Source organism: Martes martes (genome assembly GCF_963455335.1).
Source record: "Martes martes genome assembly, chromosome: 16".
Lineage (NCBI taxonomy): Eukaryota > Metazoa > Chordata > Mammalia > Carnivora > Mustelidae > Martes > Martes martes.
The window spans coordinates 6,932,363-6,942,272 of NC_137904.1; the positions used below are offsets into that span (position 1 = coordinate 6,932,363).

At 32.5% G+C, this 9,910-nt stretch overlaps 1 pseudogene across 1 annotated transcript; it reads right to left on the reverse strand.

Moving 5' to 3' along the window:
• Positions 1–8,162: 8,162 nt before the first annotated feature.
• LOC308357576 (KATNB1-like protein 1) lies at positions 8,163–9,070 on the reverse strand (annotated as a pseudogene). The gene has a single exon. The product of its transcript is annotated as a KATNB1-like protein 1 (transcript).
• Between the last annotated feature and the right edge of the window lie 840 nt (positions 9,071–9,910).

Sequence of the window (9,910 nt, forward strand, 5' to 3'; positions counted from 1 at the left end):
TCCTTTCAAATACACGTAACCATAAATAACTCAGGATTAAGGATATCAGCTTTTGTCCATATCACTTAACCACATCATGTGAGAGTGATTAATGGCTAGTTTTTGTTCATTTGGATTTGAAAGAGATGTGTCCACCTGAGATAGAGCACTAAAAAACAAAAATGAAAAACCTCAATAGTCAAATAAGAAATAAAAATAATTTCAAGGATAAAATGTGATAGCTTTACACAAGACCAATTTTACTGTTAATGAGCAGCAAAATATCAATACTAAAGTATTATAAAATACATAGCAAAAATGTTTGTCTTGGTTTTTTTCTAAGTGAAAAAATTATTAAAATGAAAATATCCATTGGAAAATGAAGACTATATATTTCTTTGTAGAAGTATTGTTTTATGTTCAATTGCTGGACCCAAAGTAGATTATTTTTTTTCTTCTTTTCACTCTTAGGAAGTTTCCCTCAAAATACATGTGAAATAATACTATGATAATGGGTAGTAAAGAAGAAAATCTGTTTTCATTTGGGATAAATAATAGTCTTTACAAATCCATAATGGAAACTTCTGTTGTAAATTCCAAACGTTGTCCTGTGACTCAGACATAAATCAAAACAACATGAAATTGTAGGTCACAAAAATACACTAAATTATACTAGGAATGTCACATTTTTTTTTTCTCATTCTAAGTATACTGATAATTCTTTTTCTTTGTAACTTTGTAATACCTTCCTTGGGCTGCAAAGGTAGTGACCTGTGTGAGAATAGGATACTTTCAAATGTTATTTAGTTATAGGAACCAAAGCTCTTTAAAGGCATGACCAAACTCTATTCCTGATGTCCTTACCTATGAAAATATGGCATTTGATAGGACAAGTGACAGGAGTCAACTGATGTTTTTTTTCTATCTTCAGGTTGTATAAACAAATCCAAATCTTTCTAATAAAAAACTGTGATGAGGATTAAGTTTTAACACTATTCATTCTTCATTTGCCTTGAAGTACAACTAAATTACAAATTGAGAAGTTGATTATATACAATAAAATAAAATTTTCACAATAAAAATGTAAAAGAAAACACAATAAGAGGTAGCTAATCTAACAGAGGGAACTATTTCCCATAAACTCAGCTATAAAATAGTAGCTATTCATGGAAATATGACAAGAACTTTCCAGATGGTATTCAAATTTGAAAATATATAATGAAAGAGAATCAGCATGATGGGGTAGATCACCAGGTTTCAGTGAACTGGTTTTTGATCTTGGTTCTGACACTTGTGGTATTTGTGACTCCAGGAATCACTTAACTATCTGGAGTTTCTTCACTTGTATGATATAAGGGGCAGCACAGCACTATATCTAATTCTAGGTGAGCTCTCGCTTCTGCTGTTGTCCTTTTATTATTGGATTTCGCCAACTCAAACAGTAACCAAAAACTTTATCTTTTTGCATTACCTGAATATTCCATTCAAATTTGAAAAGGCAAAAATTTTTATTACATATTTTACGTACTCTATTATGTAAAATACCAACAACAACATGCTTGCTTTTGATTAGTGATAATTGATTGGAAATCTACTTAAAAAAATCCTTTGGATGAATGATGACTCTCATCAAGGAAAGCTACAGAGTGATATATTTCCTGGTTGTATCTAGGTGTTTACACTTCATTTACAGTTGCAAAAGGCTTGAATACCATGAAGATGATGATGATGAAAGTAAAAAAGAAGAATATCAGGACACCTGAGTGGCTCAGTCCGTTGAACGTCTAACTCTTGATTTCAGCTCAGGTCATGATCTCACGGTCATGGGACCAAACCCTACGTTGGTCTTTATGGTCAGCATGGAGTCTGCTTGAGATGCTCTTTCTCCCTCCCTCTGCTCCTCCCCAAACTTGTGCTCTATCTAAATAAATAAAATCTTTTAAAAAAAGGGAAGTGAACAATGATGAACTTAAAAAAAAAAGATCATTCACGTTTTGATACTATACTATAATTTTATAAGATGTAACCATTAGGGGAAACTGGGTGAGCAGGTGATCTCTGTACTATCTTTGCAAATTACTATGACTCTGTAACTATTTCAAAATAAAAAGTTTAAAGAATCATCCAAAAAAACAAAGAATATCACTGCATACTACAGAGGAACAATGATGTGGTAAAAATCTAAACCAAATAAATTCTTAATACTACATACATTTTAATTAACTAATTTGAAGTATTTTTAATGAATTCGTAAAATAATTATTTTCGTGAGAATGCCAAGTAGAGGAAACAGAGAAAAATATTATATATAATCAAGAAATTAATTTAAAAAACACTTTCTTTCCTAGAAGTTCAGAGAACTATTTTGATCTATCACTCTTCTTTTCCTGTCATGAAAGAACTGAAGGAGGACACATTTTGAAAGAAGGATGAATTATGTATTCATTTTGGGCTGCATTGATAAAAGGAATTGCAAAAAATATTAAACATATGAATTATTTTTTATTTATTGTCATGAATACATCACAATCGTTAGACTTCATTTTTTATTCTTGTTTAATTTTTTAAAAGATTTTATTTATATATTTGACAGAAATATATAAATATTTTTATATTTATATAAAATGTGGGAAATGGAGAAGCAGGGAAATGGAGAAGCAGGCTCCCCATGGACTAGGAACCCAATGCGGGGCTCGATCCCAGGACCCTGCGACCATGACCTGAGCCGAAGGCAGACGTTCAAGGACTGAGCGACTCTGGCACTCCTATCCTTGTTTAATTTAAATATAAATATTATCTGATTAAAATAAAGAAAAAAATCAACAGGTATTTGAGAAGTTATTATTCATTTCAGTCTAAATTTATTGTTCTTTTTTATGTCTCCATTTGTGAAATAAATATTTAATACACAAAAACATATATCAGAATCTTTATTGAAAGTTGAGTAAGATCTATGTTTAGTTACATATATAATTGATAATAAAGAAATAAACAAAAGCTATATTTGCTCTTTCAAATTAAGAGACTTTATTAAAGAAATCAAGGAGACATGATAGATAAAAAGCTGTGTAACTCTACACGTACTGGAAGCTTTAAGTACTATTTTGATAAATGGACCCAGCAAAATCTTGGTTGACCCAGAGGTTGAAATCAGATTCTGAAAGTCCACTCATGGAACCCGATAGTAGACTCATAAAGACAAATTTTAATAGAAGATAGAATCCATACCCACCATAGCAAGGTGGGAGGCAGCAGGTATACCTGTAGCCTCCCCAACCACAGCCACAGCCCCATCTGCAGGAGCTGCCACAGCCCCACCCACACCACAGCCCAGGTCTCCGTAGTAGTTGCTGTAGTATCCCACGCTATCAGGGGTTGAAGGCTTGGTTCGCTATGAAAGCTGTTTCCTGAGCATGAATCTCAGCATCTGCACAGAGGTTTTTACACCCTAAGCCATGGATGTGGTAAATCATCCCAAATATACCTCATTTTCCTCCCACAGAAGAAATTTCATGAAACAAGTATTTCTGGCTTTTTTGTTTAATATGCATGGAGTGATCTTCCACCGAAGTGAAAGTTTTAAGTTAATCTTTAGTTCAGTTAGCTCAATTCCTTTTATTAAGTTGTTTTTATAATGAGAAATATATTTTTGCAACTTCAAAGACTATTCGGACATTAAGACTCATATAAACTCCCCCTTATTTTGGTTTCTGAGGATCTCTACAGCTCAGTCAAGGGCTGCCTGACAACATCATCTAGATGATGCTACTTTACTGCACATGCCGCCTATTTTTTCATGGAGATGACAACCTCTTATTATTTGAGGTAAGCAGGACACTAATGTCATTCTTAAATCCATGCTCCATTTGAGACCATAACCACTTAGATGTCAAATATCCAGACATGTTGAGATACAAACAAATTTTACTTTACTCTTATGCCGTTCAGAACCAGCCTTGAACCAGTTACATTTACAGTGTCTCATTAGACATATTTCTTAATCTTTGAGACACAATATTTGAAATATTGATGCCTCCTTAAAGAAGGCACTTCCAAACTTGAGAAAAAAACAGAGGGAAGAAGAAAGGGAGTGAGAACAAAACAAATATATATTCTTTGTTTTCTGTATTTAATTCTAGTCAAAACAGATGGTGTCTCAGTTTAATAAATGTCAATGATCCTTTACAATTCTGACCTGAAAGATGGCAAGAGGGCATCCTGGCAATTTAGGAACTTCTTTCTGGGATCCAGGATTATAGCATTATGCCAGAAGAAATAAATAGCTCTACTGATCTTTTTGTGCAGGAATTAGGAAGAGAAACAAAAACATAGACAAATGACAGTCATAGTGATTTCTCTCAAATACTAATCTAAGGATGTCTTTAATATTGTGTATGTGTGTGTTTAATTTGGACACTCATATTAAATCCATCACCCCACAGGATGAGAAAATTAAAGAAATATTGGTTAAGGATTTACACATAATGTTAATGGGGTACTTGATATTTGACTGCCTGATATCCATGTGTTAAAAACCTGCTACTTAATGACTAGGAGCATATTTAAAGTTCTTTGGAGGAGAGACTACCACATGACTCTAAGATAATTATGGTGATTTTTAAAAAATCACAAAATACTTAATGCCATTGCTTTATTCAGCAATTCAATTTTGAATTCTGTTGAGCTATATCAAAGTTATAGTTTTATGTATATTGACAGTCAATAAAAGCATTAGCACTGGTTCCCCCCCAGGCAGGACTAATAATTAGAATATAAACTAGCCCAATTTTCCAAAGACCTTCTTAATATCAAATGAAATAGAAGTCCTAAGTTGCATTCTGATTTCTATACTGAAATATAGTCATACTGCATAGAAGTCAAAAATTTCTCAAATTAAAAGTTTATTAAAACTGACACAAGAAGAAATAAAAACCTTTATGAGTATATCTCTGAAGGAAATAAAGTTTGTATTAAAAAGAAAAAAAAACACAAAACCAGACTCCTAACAAAGAAAACTCCAGGTTCACATTGCTTTAGTGGTGAGTTTTAGCAACTACTTAAATAATGCTAATTATTGCAAGAAATAGTGTTAATTTTGCACTAATTATTTCAGAAAATAAACTAAATCCTCAAATCCAAAATTCAATTGTATATGAAAAATTAGAAAATAAAATATCACTAACAATATCAGAAAAGTAAAATAAAGATAATTTAAAGATATGTGCAAGACTTAGTTTTTGATATTTACAAATTAAAGCTGGAAGAAATTAATAAGGATATATATATATATGTATATATATACACACATATAGACATATGTAAAATGTTTATATATTGACTGTAGACAAAATACCTTCCAAATTATATATTAAATAAAATCCCTAATTGAAATGACAGTATAATGTATATATTTGCAAAAGATTCTAAAGTGTATAAGGAAATCCAAAAACCCTAGGATATCCAATGCAGTATTTAAAAAGAAAAAAACTTTACATTAACTGATTTTAACACTTAAAGTGGAATGATCAAGAAAGTGTGTTATCGATGTGAAGATACACAAGTAAGTTGATGGAAAATATTAGAGAGTCTAGAATTAGGCTTCTTTTCCCACAAAGATTCCAAAACAAACAAAACACTTTTCATCAAATGGTACTGAAACAATGGGACATTTCTATGGAACAAGAAGAAAATAACCTTAATTTTTTCATAGTCTACACAAAACTTAATTCAAATGTATGATAGAACTAAGCATAAAAGCTAAAACTTTAAGACTTCTAGAAGTTTTTCTGTTTTGTTTTAGGACACAGAAAGCACTGACCATAAGATAAAACACTGTGAAGTGAAATTCATCAACTGCAAGCCACAGACTAGAAAAAAAAAGTGTAGCTACAGATATATAGTGCAGATGCTACAGATAGGTATCGATATAGATTACAGATAGAGAATAGAGATGATAGAGGTAAAGGTAGAGATAGAGACATCCATCATACATGAAGATCTCCTGCAACCTAAATGTGTAAAGATAAATAAACCCAAAACCTGAGAACATTGACAAGAAGATATACAATAAGCAAATAAATTGTGTGACATGATTAGTTATCAGAGTTATCAGGGAAACACAATTTAAAACCACAATTATATAACACCACTCACCCACTAGAAGAGCTAAGATTTTTTAAAAAAGTGTTTTTCTTACTCAGTAGACTATGATTTAGATTAATCTACATAAAATTTAAGTTGATTTTAAAATGTTTCAATTTTTATTAGTGTGACTTCTAATACAATTTCCAATATAATGTCTTCATTGGAATTATCATCTGATGATATATTCTCAAGAGAGTTTAAGCCTAAGATTTTGGCACATAGTACCATATTTCAAAAAAATCCTACTAGCATGCTTAATTTAAAGAATTCCATTAAATTTAATTTAATGGAAAGAACAAATATTTGGGGGAAATCATCAGGCCCAAAAAGTTCTGGCCGATGAGCAGATTAAGTAGTCCTCCCCTACAAACAGCTCATGAGGCAGCTAGTGAAAAGAGCATGGATAACAGGGTCTGTGTAATAGGATTGTTAGAGTCTTTGGTCACGTGGTTCACTCTGAAGCACTCACACAGGTCCTAGATTTCAATTTCTCTTTGGTGATTCAGAATACTGATGATAGAACCAGTGGCTAAGTGGCTAAATAAAGTTATAATGAAGACTACTTATAACCAGAATCTTAGGCCAGGGATTTTAGCATCCCAAATCACTGCCATAAATTGGAGTTTGCTCCAATATAAATTTTGATTAAGAATTCAAAAAAAATCTAAGACATATTTACTATTTAATAAGTACCTTCAATGACCACTGACAAGACGACTTGGGACGGAAGTCAGGATACTGACTCACAAATACAGAAAGCAGAAGAAAAATACCAAGCTAGAAAAGACCAGCAACCTCTCCCTCTCAAGCTAAATCTATATTCGTTTTTCACTGATTTAATAACGGAAATAAATGATATCCTCAGGAAAAGAAGCAGTTGCCTTCATTTGAAATATCATAAAAAAAGGCCACTTATTTCTCACCAAATTTAATTGTATTCATTATTTCTATCTATTCACTGTTAAGACACCTGTTAGATCTATTGCTGATTGAAGTTATAATACTATATAAAATTGGAATTAATTGAACATGACAAAAGGACAATCGTTTAGCAACAAATATGGTTTTTTTTTAGAAATATTAGTGAATTTACTCAAATGAAGAAAGCTTAAATGATACAGAACTGAAAATATTAGGATTCTATATACAATAAAAAGTGAATATAAATTAGCCAAATCCGTGGACATTTCTAGTTAAGCATTCATAGAAATACATATTCACCTTTTTCTTTTATATAGTAATAACACATACATACATGACACAATGATTCTGGCAAAAAGAAAAATCAGAGATATTAAAAATATTCTCAAGTTTTAAAAATGGTATGGAATAGTTTTAACAACATTTTACATGAGCGGAAACCCCTGATTTAATTCCATGATCTTATCATGCCAGAAGCATGGTTGCTTTTAATTTTTTTAAACAGATATTGGTATCCTACACATTGGCTTATTAATAATTAAGGCATTTTGTATACACAGTATCTCAGTGTGGACAAATTTTTAGTATTGATTATTTGCTATGACATTTTAAACTTGCAAAGTCTTTTCAAAATAAGAAAATAGCTGCACACGTTTAAGTGTTTTCTTATAAAAACAATCTTCACAAAAGTCACGATGATTGGTTTTTGTGATTCCTAGTAATAAGTCCTGTCTTCTCTCTGACATAGTATAAATTATATTCTTATGCAGGACTGCATTAAGACCCAGTAGTTCTTAAACAATGTTACCAAATAACCATATAAAACCCAAATGCAGCAAAGGCGAGCAATCTTCACAGTGCATTTTCACCTCTTTGAAGTTGAAGCTGCTCCTTTTGGATATTTATCCACTTCAATGTGAAGTAGATTGCTAGGGTTTCATTAGTGGTTTCGTATGTGGCTTTTTAAAGTAAAAAAAAAAAAAAAGGTTTTGATCTCTTCCACAGTTCACAGTTCTCAGGTGAGACTTACTTCTTTCTTTCTTTTTTTTTTTTTTTTTTTGGAAATCTAGTCTGGGGACTTTTTGAATAATCGAATGCTCTTTAGTAGATGAAGTCTCTCAATGCAACTGTAATAAATAAGCATCTACGTCCTTGACTATATTACCAGTATATCCTGGGACCAAAGTAAGATGGTTTTCTTGTTCCCATAATCCACTTAATTGTTGTTTTAAAATCTGAATATTTCCATCATTTATAATTTCTGTTTTGGATGACAGTTCAGACCACCACCTTTTTATGACCGCTTGAAGCCAGTTTAAACCAACTATTATATATTCTTCAAACTTGCTTTTAAGTAAGCACTTTACTAGAGGCAACAAATCTACACAGCAGCCAAGTGAGATGTGTTGTTTTTCTTCCTGTAAACTCTTGGTGAGCACAGGAAGGCAATCCACAACCACTCCAAGGTCTTCTATCCTCACCAAATAAGCTCCAAGTTCACGTATACTTCTCTTTCTCCAGAATGTTAAAGCTACATTCAATCTCAAATTCCTGCTGAACAAAACTGTGCCATTGCTTCATGGTCCTGAGAAACCTCAGAAAAAAACCCCACTGTATTTTGATGATGGGCTTTCCGTCTGTGGAGAACCAGATCACCGGAGTTAATCAAGTCCGTCCGAGGATCACGGCGTAATTTTTCAGGCAGGTGACCTGCACGAGCCAGTTCATTTTCTTTATTTGCCATGTCACAGCCCCCACTTCTAGGGGACTGTTGTTTTCTGTAACAAGGATTTGGAAAAGGATGATGCACTTTCTTTCGGCGATAGATCACCCTACGCGGTTTATCTGGGCTTTTCGCAGCTTGTCCAACTGTCCTATGTGTGTCAGCAGCCAACTGTGTTGGAGATTTCTTAACATCCTTCATGTTAGTAAAATTAGAGATCCTTTTTCTAGGAAGATCAGTGGAATGATCCTCAATATTATTACAAAAGCCTCGTTTTTTAACATTGTGGGCTTCAGATGCCATAATCTCTTAAATCCCGGCGCCTCATGGTCGCGCGGCGCCTCAGCCCAGCCCGGGCACGAACCAACTGCGCCCGGTAGCCCAGAAGGTCCCTCGGCTCCGGGCCGAGCCCCACTCCGAGCCGTTCAAACGCAGCCGCGCGCGCCAACAAATATGTATTTTTAAAACTTCTTCCCATTCAAGTTTTGTAAACTCTCTCGAGTTACATTTTAGCATTTATTTCTTGATCATGTTTTAATCTTTTGGTAACACAAGAGTATTTGAGAGGGGAAGATTTTGAGCTTGGCATTTTAGTACGCAATCAAGGAGACCACTATTTAATATTTATATTTATGTTCCAATAATAGCAAGAAATAACATATCTTCATATTCTTCTGTCAATATTACTTTAATTCCTTATAGCAAAAAGTACCAGAGTCTTTCTTTACATTTTACAAGGTGAAACAATTTTATATTTTTTACTATAAATCTTATTTGATTATTAAAATGGAAATTGTATTTCATTTATAGTCCGTTTACATAGAGATATCCCTTCCTTTCTTTCTCCCTCCTTCCTTCATGCTTTCCACTCTTGCTCTTAACTGCATTCTAAAGCTATATATATGTATAATATATATATAATGTCATATATATGTATATACATATTTTCCCTCAACATTTAGAAACTATATAATATTTAAGGACAATAAAACACAATAACTTACTGTTATAGAATTTATTATCATAGAAAATATATAGAAAATAGTATATGTGTTATAATTTGATATTATCCTAGTTGTGGTAAAATCTAAAATTGTAAAATCTGGAATATTAAATTTAAATATTTAAGAGATCCAAAGGTAA